Source organism: Cygnus olor, chromosome 1 (assembly GCF_009769625.2).
Source record: "Cygnus olor isolate bCygOlo1 chromosome 1, bCygOlo1.pri.v2, whole genome shotgun sequence".
Classification (NCBI taxonomy): Eukaryota; Metazoa; Chordata; class Aves; order Anseriformes; family Anatidae; genus Cygnus; species Cygnus olor.
Window position 1 is genome coordinate 183,919,753 of NC_049169.1, and position 17,893 is coordinate 183,937,645.

The following is a 17,893-nucleotide window of genomic DNA, read 5'->3' on the forward strand; positions in this document are numbered from 1 at the left end:
TCTGCAAATCTTCACTGCTGGCTTGCCAGGAGGATGAAGCAAACTGTCCTGACACCCTGTCCCCCCCCCTACACTGCCCCAACACCCCCAGAATCCACAGCCTAACGCATGTGGCGTTCTCCCAGACCGACTTTTGCTGGTTTGAAGGAAGATGGAAGACGTCATCTCTCCTGTGTGTGCTTTTATCACCACTGGAACAAAGACTTTTCATTCTTCTTATCTTCCTTTGATGAGCAACAAAAGATAAACCACAGGATTTTCAGATCCAAAGAGAAGCCGAGGCACACAGCAGAAGAGCTGGCTGCTGCGGGATGCTGCAGGTAGGGGCAGCCATGGGGTGCCCCAAGGCACACCCCTCTGTAACTGAGTGCTAATGGCTGCAGGTGGGCTGGGAGGAAGAGGAGCAAAGAGATTTCAGAGATGCTTCTCTCCAGTATCCCTTGGGCTCCGTGCCAGCAGCCAACCAAGCACCTTCTGTGGTGCAGAGATCTATATCTAGATATTTAAAATATATATATGTATATATTGCTCAGTGTATTTCCAGGATGTTGTGTATTGGAATATCACATTGGATATCATATTTGCACGTGAAGGTTGGCATAGATTTTGGCGCTACTGCTTTAAGATCCAAAATGTTAATCTGGTCACCGAACCTGCAGGCTCTTTTACCGCAACTTCTGCACGATGACAGTGGTGACTACGGTACTGCACAGCCCCACACGGCTTGGTTACCCAGCCTACCAGTCATAGCACTGCTGCTGTTAGCTGCCCTGAGAGCTCCAGGCTGGTTGCAGTCACCCTAATTGGGGCCGGCATGCACATCGACTTGTAGAAACTTGTATCAAAAACAAATACGTGGGGGGCCGCTCTCTTCCACGGGTAACAGTTTCTCTAAGAAACCTTTAATAAAAGGCTGTTTATCAAGAGATGTCTTCTCTACGCATCTATTGGCATTTGTTTATTGAGCAGAACAGAGTATTTTTATGTGGCTTCCAGCTGATACTGGTCTCAGAAGTGCAGAATGGATGAGTAATGTGTGCTGTCTCTTTACTGGCTGCCTCCAAATCATAAACCGTGTGTTTGTCCAGCTTTAATTAGAAAATGGTAGAGTGACAGGATTTGTTTTCAATTCCAAGAACACGGGACATCATTTCTTTGAATGAATTTAATTTATTAACACTTGATTTGTATGTAAAAGTGATCTGCATCAGGTATACTGAGGTATTATTAATGATTTTCTCAAAGGACAGACAAGCAAATTTAAGGTGATTGCTATGTTCAATTGAAGCTGTAATGCAGTCTCCTAAAAAGAGTTTATATCTGCTCAGTGCAATGATGACTGCTGAGAAAGATAATGCTGACACATCCAGAAAAGTAAAGCAATAGAAAAAGATGGTATCACGTCACATTATTCAGTATTACTCTGCCTTTCAGCATTATTATGCCTTTCTTCTAAAGGAACCAAACTAGGAAAAGCAAGACACAAATAAGCAGGGTTTCAAAATCATTTTTGGCAAAGATAACAACATATTTCCAAAGAACATTTAATTCAGAAGAGCATCTCACCCAGAGATTTTTAGTTAATTGCAGACACCAGACAAAGGAATCACAGAAACTCTTCCATTTCTGAGGAAGAGCCTGTAGCAACTCTACAGGAAAAACAAAAGACACAGAAACCTCCCCACCCCTCCTGAACTTTCTCCAAGCCCAGCTCACAGCCCCCATGTCAGCTGTGCCCAGGGGAGCCAGGGAAAAGTGAGTCTGGCAGCAGGCATCAGCTCCTCCTGCACAGGCAACCCGGCAGCTCTCTGTTACAGCTGTGGGAAGCAGGCACACATAGGGACATTTTGTTCCTCCCGAGTTCCTGACCATAAGGACATTTTCATCAGATAGCTTTAGAAACGCTGCTGTTTTAAAATGGTAGCCAAAGATGTGCGTTAAAAGGCTACAGCACCAGCTCAACCTCACTGCTAGCATCAGTACACAAAAACAGACACAGCCCAAACCACAATCCCTACTTTTGATTCCTTGGGGAATATTTATTCTACTCAGATCAGGTGGGTGAAGGATTTCAGGCCAGAACCTACCTGGAAACTGAAGAAATTGGTGGTGTTTATTTAAAACAAACAAACAAAAACAAATACATAAATTTAAAAAAAAAAAAAAACAATAACCTACATGCTGGTGCACTTCTTTGCAGCCACTTTGCAGCCACTTTGCAGCTGTGGCACACTGGGGGCATTCGCCTGTGGCAGTTAGAATCTCAAGGGAATGAGAAAGGAGGATCAGAACACCTGAAAAAACAACCAAAAAAAGAAAACTACTTGTGAGATATGGCTTCAGCTTCTGCAAAGCTGTGGGTGTCCTCACCCTTCAGGTTTCTGAAAGACTGGGAGGCCTTTTTCTCTTCTCTTCTGTGTCCCCCACGCAAGACCCTTTGCATACAAAAGATACTTTCCATGAGTCATTATGAGAGTATAGCCTGGTGGCTCTGCACACCTTCTTCCGTCTATCTGGAGATTTAAATCACTTTGGCTTTGAAGTTCTCCACAGCAAATTTAGGTAGTGTAGCTATCTCACAAGAAGACATCTCCTGGCTTTTGTAGAAATTGGATAGTAAAATAATGAATAAGACCATGGACACACATCCTTTTCTGCTTCCAGCTTAACAGCTCCCAGCCCTCACCAACTCCAGCTGCTGCTCCTTAAAAATTATTGCGCAAGATGGATAATTTGCAAAGGCCAGCAGCTGGTGGCAGTGGGGACTTCACCATGAGTTGCACTTCATGAACATATGTGGCACCAGATTTCTAAGCATCTATAACAGTGGGAAAGTGGTGAGAATATCTTACTGATTCTAAGGATTGTATTCAGTAATTTTACTAAAATGTTTTATTCATAAAGCCCTATGGCACTTACACCATGTTTTCTAAGCAAACATTTGGTACAAAAATGTTTCCACAAAATAAAACAATTGCTTATGAGTTAAGGCTTAAACAGTATATCACAAAAAGATAATTATCTAGGGTTTTGTTTTGTTTTGTTTTGTTTTGTTTTTTCCTGTAGTTAATGACAAAATTAGTCCAAGGAACTTCTGAATCACCCTTGGTTTTGATGTGGATTTCCAGCATAATTGACCGAACTGATTTAATTATACTAATTGGTTGCTTGAGGTACTAACTTTAGATTGACCAAGACTGACAATAAACACTTGTTGGCTCAACCCTCTTAATTATATAATCCTTCCCATTATTCCATCAAGATTGGAAAAATTCCCTCCTTTACAGCTGGGACGAGCACCTTGGTACTAGACTAGAACAAGCTTTTTGCCCCTCTACAGCCCTGACATTAGCACAAAATCGCTGTTGCCTTGCCCAGGTAGTGCAATTTTCTGGTTACCACTGAACCGTTAGTAAAGTATTTCAGTTTACCATATCTATATTGTACTGATTTAACCATACCTCATCTGATATTTCCTTCTTATAGGTGGTGTTGGCCTGCTAACTCATTTGTGTTAACTTCATCTCTTTGGCCATCAGCCTCTGAAAGTATGGTGCAGGTCTCTTTACGTTAGTGTCACAGTTAAGTCATATCTTAATACACCATTATTTGACTCTATTTAATATAGATAAAGTCTAGGACTGTTCATAGGTCTTCCCATCTGTTGCTGTTATACAGAGTAGGGTAATCAGTGCTGGCTAACAGATGAACAGAATTACTTTCAATAAGGTTACAAGAGGCAAGAATGATTTTAGGAGGGCGTATTCCCCCTGCATACGTTTAGAGAAACACACTGCCTGCCATACTTGTGGCTTTGCATGAGCTTTCTTTATTTTTATTCAATGTCCTTGTAGCAGCTACATTGTGCCTAGCCCAAAAGGCACTGTTGCTAAATCTCGTGGGCCTTAATCAGAATAGAAATATCTGTTTTAGTTACAGATTGCTTCAGTAAATAGTCCCTTCTCAGTGTAGATGGAGAACATTGACAACGAAGTACAAAATAACCCATCATCTTAGTCATCCATCCAAACTTTTTGTGAGAAGCATTTTAGATAAACTTTTTTATGCTGCTGCTGGAAATGACCTGAAATAAGCAGCTGTCTTTCCATCAAAAACTGTAGTCTGGTATCTTCAGTGGCAGGACTTTGTAAGGACAACCTGGACCTGATACCACAGTAAAATGGGGTCTGCGCTATCTTAATTTTTAAAAGTTCTGTGTCATAACAGAAGCAATGAGCATTTTGGGTCTGCTGTACCTTGACAAAAATCATTTAAAGCCTTTGCAACAAATGGCTGTGAAACAAAGGTCCAAAGGCTTTGAATGTCTCATCGTTAGCTATGGTTACCTCAAAACTGGGGAGATGCTCTGCTGGACCTCATGCTTATGGACAAGGAAGAACTAGTTGGGCTGTGAAGGTCAGGAACAGGTTTGGCTGCAGTGACCATTAGACGGTGGCACTCAGGAACCTGAGAGAAGGGAACAAGGTAAAGAGCAAGATCATAACAACGTTGTTGACAACACCAAAGAATGCTGTTATTGCCATAAGCACAAAAGCTGAGGTAGAAGGGTCTAATACAAGAAATCAAGAGAGCTGTTGGGAGGTGATATAAGCCCTCTAACCGTAAGTATTTCAGACTAGACTAAGCAAAGAACTGGAGGCTGTATCATGTCAGATGTGTTTAATCCATTTAATAGAGAATTCAGTTCAGTAGGGATTAACTCAAATTTAGGTTAAATTTGGCATGTTAATTTCAGTCCCAAAGCACTTTTTATACATTCACTGTTCTCAACCAGAGTGAACCCAAGCAGGTAGCGTTCCTGCTGTCATTGGAAATGGGGAGACTGGGGCAGGGGATAGCCTGTGTACTGTGGATACTGGTTATTTGGGAAGAGGTCTCGAGTCCCTAGACCTCTAGAGCAACCCCAAGTTCAGATGAAAGAAAGCTGGAGATGGACTCTATCAGGGAGTGTAGTGATGGAACAAGGACTAATGGCTTTGAACAAATGGAGGGGAGACTTAGATTAGATGTGATGGGAGGAAGAAATTCTTCACTCAGAGCACAAAGCGCACGTGGGAATTAGGGCTGAAGATGCACCTTGCTTCTGTTCTTTTCTGTAAATTAATTTTAATTACCTAAAAATCAGTGTTAAAATAAACCCAGGGTACAGGATGGGAGGTGGAGGGCAGTCCCTGTGGCCGAGGGGCAGCCTTTCTCTCTGGCAAGACAAATGGCCTGGGGAGAGCCAGCCCCAGAAAAGGGACCCTCAGCCCCCCCAGCCTTCCTCCTTCTTCCACGTGAGGGCATCTTCCAGGCCGCTCCCAACACAGCAGCCTTTGGCCACACATGGGCCACTCCATCACAGAGGCTTGCTGAGGTCACAGTGGCCACCACTGCCCCGCCTTTGCTCCGGGCCCTATAAAACAGGACCCCTGCAGCTGGCCCGCCACTCGCTGAGCTTCTAGGCACTCTGACAGCTGGCTTGTGTGGCCCGAAGAAGAGCCAAAACAGCAAGGTGAGCGGCAGGCCTCCTCGGTGTGAGGACAGCAATGCAGCCCAAGGAAGCACCGAGCAGGAGTGCACCTAACAAGAAGAAGTGTCGTGGGCAGAGGGATTGCGCCTGCAGCACAACTGACACCAGTGCTCAGGGGACCTCTGGCGCGCGGCCCACAGACACGCACAGGCGGTACCACTGGCACCGCAACGACGCGGGGAACAGGCCGCCCACTCAGCCATACAGCGACAGGGGGTCTGGGCCTAACCAGTGGTGCAATGGTGGCTTGGGGAGAAGGCAGGAGCATCAGGCAGACAGCTGCGGGGAGCAGAGGCGTGCCCATAATCCGGAACACAGCGTGGGTCCCAGACATGGCCATAAAACGGATGGCAGCATCAGACCCATGCATGGAAATGAACCGGACAGTGGCATGGGACCTAGGGGTGGAACTGGACGACCCTCTGGTGCAGCACCCTGGCCTGAAAACATTCTGGACGGGAGGCATCCCGTTTGGGCAGTCCCGGGCAAGGACTGGCTTATCCTTGTGCTAAACACTGTGGATCCCATGGAGCTGAATCCACCAGAAGATGTGGAGCAAGCAATGGAAGTGGATCCACCTTGGCCAGATCTGACCTGGGACTACCTCAGCATGTCTTTGCTACCTGCCATCAGGGCACACCAACAGTGTCGCAGGAGTGCCCAGCCAGCCCCCTACTCGTCACGCAGGCTCCATCCCAAGCATTAGCTTGGAGCCACCAAACACCATGGACATGCCGCAGGCTTACCTGCAAGACCTCCCGGCAATAAACCACTCTGTTGCCGATTCTCAGGGGTTGTGTGAGTGCTTCTTTCCCATCCCCCAGCCCTTGTGTGAGAGGTGGCATCCCTTCTGCACAGACCCTCGAGAAAGAGCACAAGAGAAGACCCAGCTTCCCTCGGGCTGCTGCGCTGGGGTGACAGCAGGAGTCCCCGAGGGCCACCATGCACCTCTAACATTTGTGAAAATAGACTGAGGGGTGAAAATAGGAGTGTGTAAGCGATTAGAGGTGGCTAATTTATTATCCTAGGAGTGAGTTTCTCTAGCTGAGTACTTGGTAACGACAGACATGGAGAAGGCTGAGGTACTCAGCAACTTTTTTGCCTCCATCTGCACTGGTAGACAAGCTTCCCAAGTCTTTCATTTCCCTGAACCCGTAGATGGAGGGTTCAGGGAAATGAACTCCATAGGTAGAGGCTGGGGGATCAAAGTCCCACCCACTGTAAGTGAAGAGCAGGTTCGAGACCACCGGATGAATCTAAAGAGGTACAAGTCTATGGGACCTGATGACATGAATTCCAGGGTGTGGAGGGAACTGGCTGATGTAGTTGCCAAACCTCTCTCCATCATAGCTGAAAAGTCCTGGCATTTGGGCAATGTCCCTGGTGAGTGGAAAAATGGAAACGTCATGCCCCTACTCTTCAACAATTAAAACAAAGAATTGAGCAAAGAGCACTACGCTTCAACAATTAAAATAATTAGGAGACATTTCTTCTCAAAAAGAGTGGTCAGGCATTGGAACGGGTTGCCCAGGGAGGTGGTGGAGTCACTGTCCCTGGGGGTGTTCAAGGAAAGGTTGGACCTGGTGCGTAGGGACATGGTTTAGTGGGTGACATTGGTGGTAGGGGGATGCTTGGACCAGACGATCTTGAAGGTCTTTTCCAACCTTAATTTTCCTATGATTCTATGATTCTGTAAAAAGTCTACTATTTCATTTTTAAAAGCTTCAAATAAAACAAGAAAATTGCATAAGGCACTTAACTCCCCACCCTTGAAGCCAGGAGAACAACACTCTGCTCTTGAATATCTGTATTTTACTCAGTCAGCTTTTGAAAATGTTCATAATATTTATGCAGTAAACAAGAACAGTGGAACAAGTTCCACTTGAGTAAATATGTATTGAATATTTACTGAACTCAGAGCATTTTACAGGTAAAAACATGTTGGAGAGAATTAATATCTTCAAATATGTGTTTTATTTATATTATAACAAAGTAATCATTTGAACAGTCCAAGATGGAACATGGCATAATGTAAGGAAAGCTAATTTAGCTTTCAGCGCTACAGCCGACTCTGTGTGGAGGTGTCATTTTCCTGGATGATGCAAGCCACCGTCTTCCAAATACATGTGCTTCGTTATGAACAGAAGAGTACTTTTCTCAGTACACCTTGATTTTGCAGATCGTCTATTCCCAGCAAAGAATGGTGTCCCTGTCCTATTGCCTGCATAAGCTAACAAAGAAAGGAACTGTGTTACTACTATACACAAGAGAAATAGCTTAGAAGTTGTATTTGACATCCTTAGGGTGCTGGTAGTGCCCCATTTCTTCTGTCAGCAAAGCTGTTTTAATTAGTTCCTGCCATCTCTCACCCCACCTATTCCTGCCTCCATCCTGCAGTTCATCATCCCACCAGGTGCACAGATGTGACCATGATGGGGACCTACCATAAACTGCATCAGTGGTGCTAAAAACCTGTCACATAAATGGAAAAAACAAAACAAAACAAAACAAACAAAAAAAAAACCAGTTCTTCATTGTTTTGGGTCATTGGTTGGTTTTTAAACGAGGGTGATTTGACTATTAGGGTAAGTACACACTCAGCCACCCTGTACTCCACTAGTATGCAGATAGCATGACTTCATCAGCTTTCAGAGGGTGAAATAAGTATTAGTTCACTTGATTTTCAAAGTGAAAGGTTATTTTGGTCCTACAAGAAGAGGTTTCAAACCGGGTTAATTCCCTAATAGCACATATTGAGACCTACGCACATAGAAATCTAGATCTAATTATGCTGCATGTTTTCTTAAACATTTTAATAAATACATATTATTTGAGGGTAATACAATAATTGTACTGGAATATAATAATGTATCATGCTCTGAGGGAACAAAAGGTATGAAAAATTTCTCATAAAAATTTTATCCTTTGGATATAATGATGTTATTTGTATCTCAATATTATACAGACACATTATCCAGTAGGTTAAAGAGTTTTCAGTGCTAGCTACTGGGACTTGTTTGTGTTAAATGAGTCCCAGAAGGGTTTTCCTTTTAATCCCTGTATAGAAAGGAAAGATATTTAGTATTAGAAGTACTATAATTTTGAAGTTTTATATTTTAGAAAATTAAAAATACCTGTTTGATTTCAGGAGAGCTCCACATTTGCTAAACTTAATACATATATCTCCTTCATCCAAGAAGACTGAATGAAGAAAAAAGTAATTTTACTGTAACTTGTACAAAGTTGGAACAACATTCCAACCCTTGTGCTGGGTAATTTGCCTAGGGAAGTACAAAAAGATAATAACAAAGAAGCTTTTGCTTAAAGTTCAAGTTTTATATATACTTCAGGTACTTAAATGTATTAACTGCCAAGCTGAAATAACTATGAGGTATCTCTGACTAAAGGATACAGTCTTCTAACCTAGGAAAGAGGAATTTGCATAAGAACAGAATGATTAATGAGTCAGAAGTCCTCTGGACACTTGGATGAAATCATACACAGGCAGGTCCATTACAGCAAGTCAGCCCAAGAATTAAGGATGTACTTAGGTGTCTATATCATCATGGTCTCAATTTGTTCTATGGTTTACTAAATTTAAAAATAAATTCAATTGTACCGATAAGTAATTTATTACATAACACATTTACCTGAATATTCAAGGCCAATGTTTCAAACTGAGCTCCCATCTGAGAACTAATAAAACAGCTGTGAACTTTCAGGTGATTTTTTCATCCCACTTTTATACCTTTGATGATGAGCTTTTGAACTTTTGACCTTTGTTTCATACTACACAAATTTTTAGGATGAGATTTAATGAACGACTGACCTTTGGTTGTTACTGCACATCTACAAAAACTTCATAACTTCATTTCAGGTTCTGATGCCAGCTTTCCTCCACTGATCAGTTAAATATAAAAACAATTCTTATAAACTAAAACACACAGGCATTGTACTTGGGCATGGGGCTGTAAGAACAGAATTGTTGACTAGAAATTTAGTGGTGCATTTTTGTTAATAAAATCATCCTTTAAAATGCTACACTATGATATCAAATAGATATGTCCATAGCATAAGCTTCGGTGTTATACAGAAATACTGAAAATAGGTTTAAAGATGTCATCCTGAATTCTAGGGGCCATGCATCACATAGCATCCACGTGGGCTAACTTACCCTTCCAAGAAGCAGACTAAACTATTTCTTGTACTCAAAAGAGGCTGAATCTAAGTATAAATATCTCCATACTACCCTATAGTGTGCAGTGTAGACAGACCTGAGCAAAACCTGATTTTCAGTGCAGCATTATTTGATTTCAAACTGACATCTCTGTCATCTAACATCTGACCACACAGAGCAGTAAGCCTGCTTTACTTTCTGCAGTTTAGTCTATAAACTAGAGATAAGAAAGTACAAAGAGCAGCAGAAAAGGTTTTCTCAATGGTACCTCCAAGGACAGTGAGACTGAAATTCACAAATAATTAAAACTGTGATAGCAGGGCAAAACTCAGCCCTGCTTTACTGCTGAGGCCACAGCAACAGCCTAGCAGAAAAGACAATGTGCCTACACCACCCTGACAATGCCAGGACCTCCTCTGGCCTCCCGATCAGGTCACCACAGTCTAATATTAGGCCCTTGTGACTTGTGTCACAACTGCAATGATGACTACCACCCAAGGCCAGCCTCAGCCTCCTTCTTCTCTCCGCCAGCCTGCTTGACATCTGGTCTTCCTCCATCCTGCCCCCGTGGTCTCAGTGTGGAATAGATCTGATATTCAGAAGATGTCAGAACTCTCTAGTTCACTCTCTAATTTACTTGAGCTTAAGGTTGAATGTGGCTCTGAATAGTCCCACATCTTTCCTGGACTTCTTATCCCTATTCCCCTGCTGTCTTCAGTCTCCTACCCAGACAGCAAGTCCTTCCTCCCAGCGTGGGAGCTTCCCCTTTGCTCTCTGCATCTATGCAGCCCTTAGCACACAAACGTCACAGACAGGGGGATTCTAGGAAATACAAGTAAATGAATATATAACTTTGTATACATTTAGAGAGAACTTGTAAGCAGTTAGCAGTGAAATCAGTCGAAATGTTTGTATGAGCAACTGCCTACAAGAATGGGAATAACTGAAGAATTTTTGACTCTTCATGCAGAAGAACCAGTGCACTTTAGTCATCACTCTCAAGACTAAATAACCCAATATCTGGTCTAGCTTTTGGAGTATCTTCTGAAGGAATAGAAAAAATATCCAGAGTACTCATCTCTTCTAACAACTTCCAAGATGTTTCCTCAGGTGACCTAAACAATCCTGAGTTGTCACTGGCCATCTACACAGCATCTTACATCCAATAGTACAGATCCCATAAAGCTGCTTACCCTAGATGATGTCTCTCATGACAGAGAGACATCAGTCCAGCACAGCATCATGTGCATAAACTCAGCAGCACAAATAGCACTTTTCCTTCATCTCCTGATCTGCTTAATATCTTCCATAGCTCAGCAGGTTGATGACCAAAGCCACTACCACTCTCTGCCCAATCCAAATCCTAATCCTGTCCCACAAAACAGAGGTCCACTTTTTCCAAAGTGATGGTCTTCTAAGGGAAAATCCCATATAAGATTTAAACTGGAGTCAGTGCATGATCCACACCAACAGAAGGCCAACAGGAGAAACCAGCACAACTGTAGACCTACTGTCCCCCACCCCTTTGCTTAGATGAACACACAGCCCTGCATCATATGGCACTGCATTTCTGACACCAGGCAGTCCCTCTCTATATCTGTACAACTAATACAAAAGGATGAGAAGGTAAAGAAAGCCTGACTGCAGTGGGATTTACTAACAGAGAACGTATTGCTTGTGCTGCTCAGAAATCACAGCCCAAATCTTCTTGTAGCCTCTTTACCCATACCCCTACCTTCCTGCTCTCACTCCTCTGTGCATTTGGCCACACAGCTCCTTGCAACTCTGGTCTTCAGCTGAGTCCAAAAAAAAACTTTGTTTCTCATAAAACACCAGGCATCCAGCATTGCACATAATTGGAAAACAGGCTTTTTAGCAAATGAGCCCTAGGATATTGGACATGCCCCAGAAAGCTGGGAGAACAATGTGGAGCCAGCCTCCGACAAAAAGCTCACAGCAGAAGCTCTGTGCAAGCTCCAGGCTGTGTGAGCCAGCGGGGCTGAAATTCCCTGTCCCAGATCTTTCCAGGGCTGACACATTTGGGAAATGAAGGCTTATGCCACTGTGCACAGTACCCTGGACTGGCCACATAAACATCTGCAGTGAGGAGGGAGAAAAACGTGATAATGTCCTGAAAGCTGTCCTTGTGAAGGAGTTTGTTAGGCATTCACGAATACTTTGTTGAGGAAGTATTTGTTATGTTTCTGAAAGGAATAAAATTCCTTCATCACCAAAACAAACTCATTGTAGCATATCGTGATACTACCATAGACATACATTTCCCTCTAATGCTGTTTAAAGTAACTTCTTGGGATTTGAATCTGGATCTGTTTCCCTGTTCAACATGTTTACAGACTAGTCTATTACCATAGACAAGTTCAATAGCTTGTGTATGTTACTGTGCTACCTTTAATTGCTTTTGTAATTAAATAGGTTTGGGAGGTTTTCTACTGAAGAAGAATGTAAAAGATAATAATTCAATGCATGATTCAAGGCCTGCTGAGTCAATGGCAAAAAATCAATTTTTTTCATTAATATTGCTTCAAATTTTTAGGAAATTGAGTACATACATATAAAAGAATGATGTTATTTTATTTTACTGCAGTATCTTTACAAAATCCTCAATTGAAAAGAATCATATATAATATTAAACTGTTTTGAAAAATGTAGACAAATAATTGGATAAAAAGATAAAGAAGAAAATACAATATTTCATAATTATTAACTCTAGGGCCAAATTAAGCATCTCTGATTTAGACACCTAAACCAAGTGGCCAGACTCTCAGATGTTTCAGGTATTCAGACATTCTTATCCAGCACATTTCAAAATAGGAGCATGTTGTTCAGTTGTTACAAAGAAGGCAGATTTTTCTGACCATCTTTGAAATAAGATTGCTTTTCTCAACGCAATGTGAATACTGCCATCTAGCTATGCAGTGACAGTATGTCTTCAGTTCTGCTTTAGGTACTTTTTCAGTTTTGGTTTCGACTAGAGTGGGATAGGGATAAAAAAAATAATCCGATTGCAATTCTGTTAATTGAAAAATATGTAGGCACCATTAATTATTAAAGTAATAATATAATATTACAAAATGCTACCCCACACAAATGTGGTATCTTATTTCTCAAAGGGGTATACTTGACTTTAGGTGAATGGCACAACTAATACGAACAATTTAAAACCACACATTTGTAAATTGAAGTCTAGATCTTCGTTCCAGTTTGAGATTCACCTATAAAAGATCAGGATTTCTACAAAACACTTCGTCTAACAAACATCTTTTATTATATTTGATCCATGAATTGTTCCAAAACTGTTTCTATAGGGTGTTTTTTGAACAAACTGTACTGTTTGAGTTCTGCCTTTGGCTATATGGAGGCACTTTTGGATGCATATCCTTTCATGCTCAAGATGTTGATCCACCGAGCATCCTTCTCAGCTCCTCTTTGGGTAACCAAAGGACCAAGAGACTGAAGACATGTGTAGCTCTTACCCTGACCGAGAGAGGGCCATGGATGGCTGAGCACCTAGACTTGGAAGTAGAACTGATTTCCACAGCACATTTCCACACACTGTACAGAGCGTAATCACAGAATCACAGAATCACAGAATCGTCTAGGTTGGAAGAGACCTCCAAGATCACCCAGTCCAACCTCTGACCTAACACTAACAAGACCTCCACTAAACCATATCACTAAGCTCCACATCTAAACGTCTCTTAAAGACCTCCAGGGGTGGTGACTCAACCACCTCCCTGGGCAGCCCATTCCAATGCCTAACAACCCTTTCAGTAAAGAAGTTCTTCCTAATATCCAACCTAAACCTCCCCTGGAGCAACTTTAGCCCATTCCCCCTTGTCCTGTCACCGGGCACGTGGGAGAATAGACCAACTCCTACCTCGCTACAGCCTCCTTTAAGGTACCTATAGAGAGCGATAAGGTCGCCCCTGAGCTTCCTCTTCTCCAGGCTGAACAATCCCAGCTCCCTCAGCTGCTCCTCATAAGACTTGTTCTCCAGACCCCTCACCAGCTTCGTTGCCCTTCTCTGGACTCTCTCGAGCACCTCCATGTCCTTCTTGTAGTGAGGGGCCCAAAACTGAACACAGTACTCGAGGTGCGGCCTCACCAGAGATGAGTACAGGGGGACAATCACTTCCCTAGACCTGCTGGCCACGCTGTTTCTTATACAAGCCAGGATGCTGTTGGCCTTCTTGGCCACCTGAGCACACTGCTGGCTCATATTCAGCCGACTATCAACCAGCACTCCCAGATCCTTCTCTGCCAGGCAGGTTTCCAACCACTCATCTCCCAGCCTGTAGCTTTGCTTGGGGTTGTTGCACCCCAGGTGCAGGACCCGGCACCTGGCCTTGTTGAACCTCATACAGTTGACCTCAGCCCATCGGTCCAGCCTATCCAGATCCTCCTGCAGCGCCTTCCTACCCTCGAACAGATCGACACATGCACCTAACTTGGTGTCATCTGCAAACTTACTGAGGGTGCACTTAATCCCCTCATCCAGGTCATCGATAAAGATATTAAAGAGGACCGGCCCCAGCACTGAGCCCTGGGGGACTCCACTAGTGACCGGCCTCCAACTGGATTTGACTCCATTCACCACAACTCTTCGGGCCCAGCCATCCAGCCAGTTTTTAACCCAACGAAGCGTACGCCAGTCCAAGCCATGAGCAGCCAGTTTCTCGAGGAGAATGTTGTGGGAAACGGTGTCAAAAGCCTTACTGAAGTCAAGGTAGATCACATCCACAGCCTTCTCCTCATCCACTAAGCATGTCACTTGGTCATAGAAGGAGATCAGGTTTGTCAAGCAGGACCTGCCTTTCATAAACCCATGCTGACTGGGCCTGATCGCCTGGTTGCCCTTCAAGTGCCGCGTGATGACACTCAAGATAATCTGCTCCATGAGCTTCCCTGGCACTGAGGTCAAACTAACAGGCCTATAGTTCCCCAGGTCTACCCGGGGAATGTGCAGAGCCAGACTGTAGTTTGGGATTACTCAAAGGACTACTAGAATATTTCTGGCTGAGCTCCTGTCCTTCGCTTTGAGTAGTTTGTATTTCAAAACAAATCGAGTTGTGTGACTCCTTCAACTTTCCTCCCTAGGTGGGGAAAACAGGTTTCTTTCTATGACAGTATGTCACTTAGTTAAACACAGAGTCTCATTTCTAAGTTTGAGGGTAGATATGAGCAAAACTATCCGCTTCCACCTAAGGAAGAAAAAGCCTGTATAAACTAGCACACACACAGTGAGACTCAAGCTAGAAAGAAAAACCTACTCAAAGATAGACAAATCTTAAATGTAAAAGGAGAGGAAATCTACGTAAGCAGATGTCTCATAGCTAGTGTTTCCTATATCCTTACCAAACAAGACACACAATATGACATAGATCCCTGCACAGGACCAGGTCACAGAATTGTCTAGTCCAAAATCTCACCAGATTCCTCAAAGGAAAATGCAAAAACCCTTGTTGCCACTTCTGGAATAACAGCCCTCAGATCCATCCTTAGTTCAAGCAGCAGGAGATCAGCCTCCATTTCAAATCACGAAGGGTTAAGACTACATGAAGAACAGACAGAACTGCCACATGCAGGGCTCCAGACTGCTTCACCTAAATCGTTACGAAAACAGATGTTCCCCCGTGCCTTCTGTAACAAAATCTTAATGACAGTTGCTCTGACATGTAAAATATCACAAGGCCCTAATTCTGCCAACGTCATTTTTGGAATAGCATACTTTGAAGTTTAGTGCTTTTGTGCACATACAGACACACACACACAGCTGACTGAAAATTACAGCTTCCTATTAAAAGATGAAGAGACTACATACCATAAAATGACTAACTCAATTTATCACAGATGCTGAAACCACTCCATTGGCCATTGAGAAACAACAGATAAAGCAAGGCTTCCCATCACTAGGCCTATGCATATTTTTCAGTTTTACACATTACGGCTTGATGGTGGTGTTGGCTACAAAAGGCAGAAGAAAAACAAAAAGTTAGCTTTCATGTTGCCAGAGAAATTATTTTATGGTGAAGTGAAAACAGTGTGTGAACATCTGTTTCTCCCAGACATCAGAAGCATTAATAAAATGTTTAATTATGGATACAGTGTGAGACACATTGCTTCCTAATTCTGCATTTTTAATTTTCTGTATAGCCCCCCCTTCCCCCCCCCCCCCCCCAAAAAAAAGCATGAATTGATAAAATGCATAATTCAGATTTATTTAATCATTGCATAACATTTTACTCCCAGACTTGTGAAGTTCACAGTCATTGTCCTCTTTTTTGTCAGCAGCATACTTTGCACCTTTGGTGCAAAAAGAAGAAATCTATTTCACCACCTCAGCTATTTTCTGCAATCTGACAGTATGTATGTCAAATCATTCTTCTGATTCTGGGCAACATACAGCTGCTATCTAATGTTCTGAGCTGAACAAACAGCATCTCAACATTGTAAGCAATGTGTGAATAACTAGAGTAGTGTGATGCCCAGCTTTACTGTGACCTGTCACAGCAGGCACACACTTAGCTATATACGACCCAAGAGAAAAGCTTTGTTGCCACTAGTCTTTGAAGTGCCAGGTATTTTCCTGGTAGTACTCTCTTCTGACCATTTTTGTCAATTTACTTCTTGTAATGCTGAATTAACAAACTGAACTTTCACTTGACTTAAGCCAGCCCATCATCTGCCTGCCTAGCTTCCAACACTGCTATATCCATCGCAGCAGACCCTCCAAGGGCACTTCGACCCCTCTCCAGAAAACTTAGGCTTAGCTTGAAGAGCATGCTTGTAGCATCTCTGAAAGCAGGAAATGTTAAATCTGGGGTCCCCTAAGATGGACTAGGCTTTCTGTGCTTACAGAAAATGCGACTTAGGGAGAGCACATTTCATGACTACACACATGCAAAGGACTGCTCAGAGGGAAGGGCAATAAAAATTCATGCTCAAGATGGCTGCAGCCTGGCAAACGGCCAAAACCAATTCACAGCTGATATCTGGATCTCTGCCTTTATCTTCGAAAGGGTCCGGCCTCTTCCTTCCCAGGGCTGTACAGCCAGGTAAATCCGTTGCTCATTTGGGAGTGTGGTGCTCCAGATGAGAGCCCCTCAGGAGCCAGCTGCCTTTTCCAGCTGTTTCACACCCATCTGCTGTCTAGGCTGCTATGTGTATAACCTCTGCTCGTAGTTGAGGTCTATCAACATTGTGCATACACGCCAAAGGCATTTCTTGCACCTCAAAAAACTGCCAGTTCACTCAGAGGTCAGCAGCCAGCACAATTTCAAAAGCTGTAATACCAGCTGTTATTACCATTTCCTCACTTTGCTTGAGGACAAATTGTCTTCAAAGCATTACGGGGTTTGAAGGCAGAAAAAAAAAAAAAAGGCAAAAAAAAAGCTAATCGACAACAAGTAAGATTTTCTACTCATCTACCACATTTTTTTTTTACTATTATAAGCAGAGCAATAATTTAGTATTAAGTTGTATGCACACAACAGTGATTTATTGCAGTTCCACCAGCGTTTTGGGGGCTGCTAATCAATAGCACCGTGTCTACACAGCATGATTCCCATCAGATGTTTAAGCAGGTTACTGTCATATTGGCACTTGGTGTATGTCAGTAAAGTTCGTTTGTATACCAGCAAGTGGTTTTGGAGAATTCTTGCATATTTTATTTACAGCCTCACATACCCCATGTTTGCTAACTCTTACAGATCAGTTTGGGATCCCTCAATGACTTTACTGCTTGGACAAGGTTTTAAATAACTTTGATATATACACACACACATAAATATATACATAGGCAATATATGCATATTGCCTAGCTGATGTAAAACATTTATTTGTAATTAAAGAATAAAAAAGGTGAGATTTGGAGAAAGTGATTTTTGTGAAGACATAAATTAAGCAAGTGCATGGTGGTTGTTTCAATTGAAATCTCTAAACATACAGCTCACCACAAACCAAGTTACCATTTGCAAATGAGGATGAAGACTGTCACAGAATAAACACAAGGTCTAATTTTTGCAGATTCAGTCACGCAAAAGCAGTTTATTTCTACACCTACAGGTGAGCAACTGAGATTCAGCCCTCTATCCATTCAAATTCTGACATAAAGCAGAAGTACAAGGGCTTATATCAACTTCCAGCAGACAAAATCTGCTTTG

General features: G+C 42.8%; 1 long non-coding RNA gene across 1 annotated transcript; it reads right to left on the reverse strand.

Moving 5' to 3' along the window:
• Positions 1-2,410: 2,410 nt before the first annotated feature.
• On the reverse strand, positions 2,411-5,169 carry LOC121063250. The gene is made up of 3 exons (XR_005815935.1): positions 5,136-5,169; positions 4,347-4,467; positions 2,411-2,818 (listed from the first exon to the last, which is right to left on the reverse strand). It is a non-coding gene; the product is annotated as an uncharacterized LOC121063250 (long non-coding RNA).
• Positions 5,170-17,893: the final 12,724 nt, after the last annotated feature.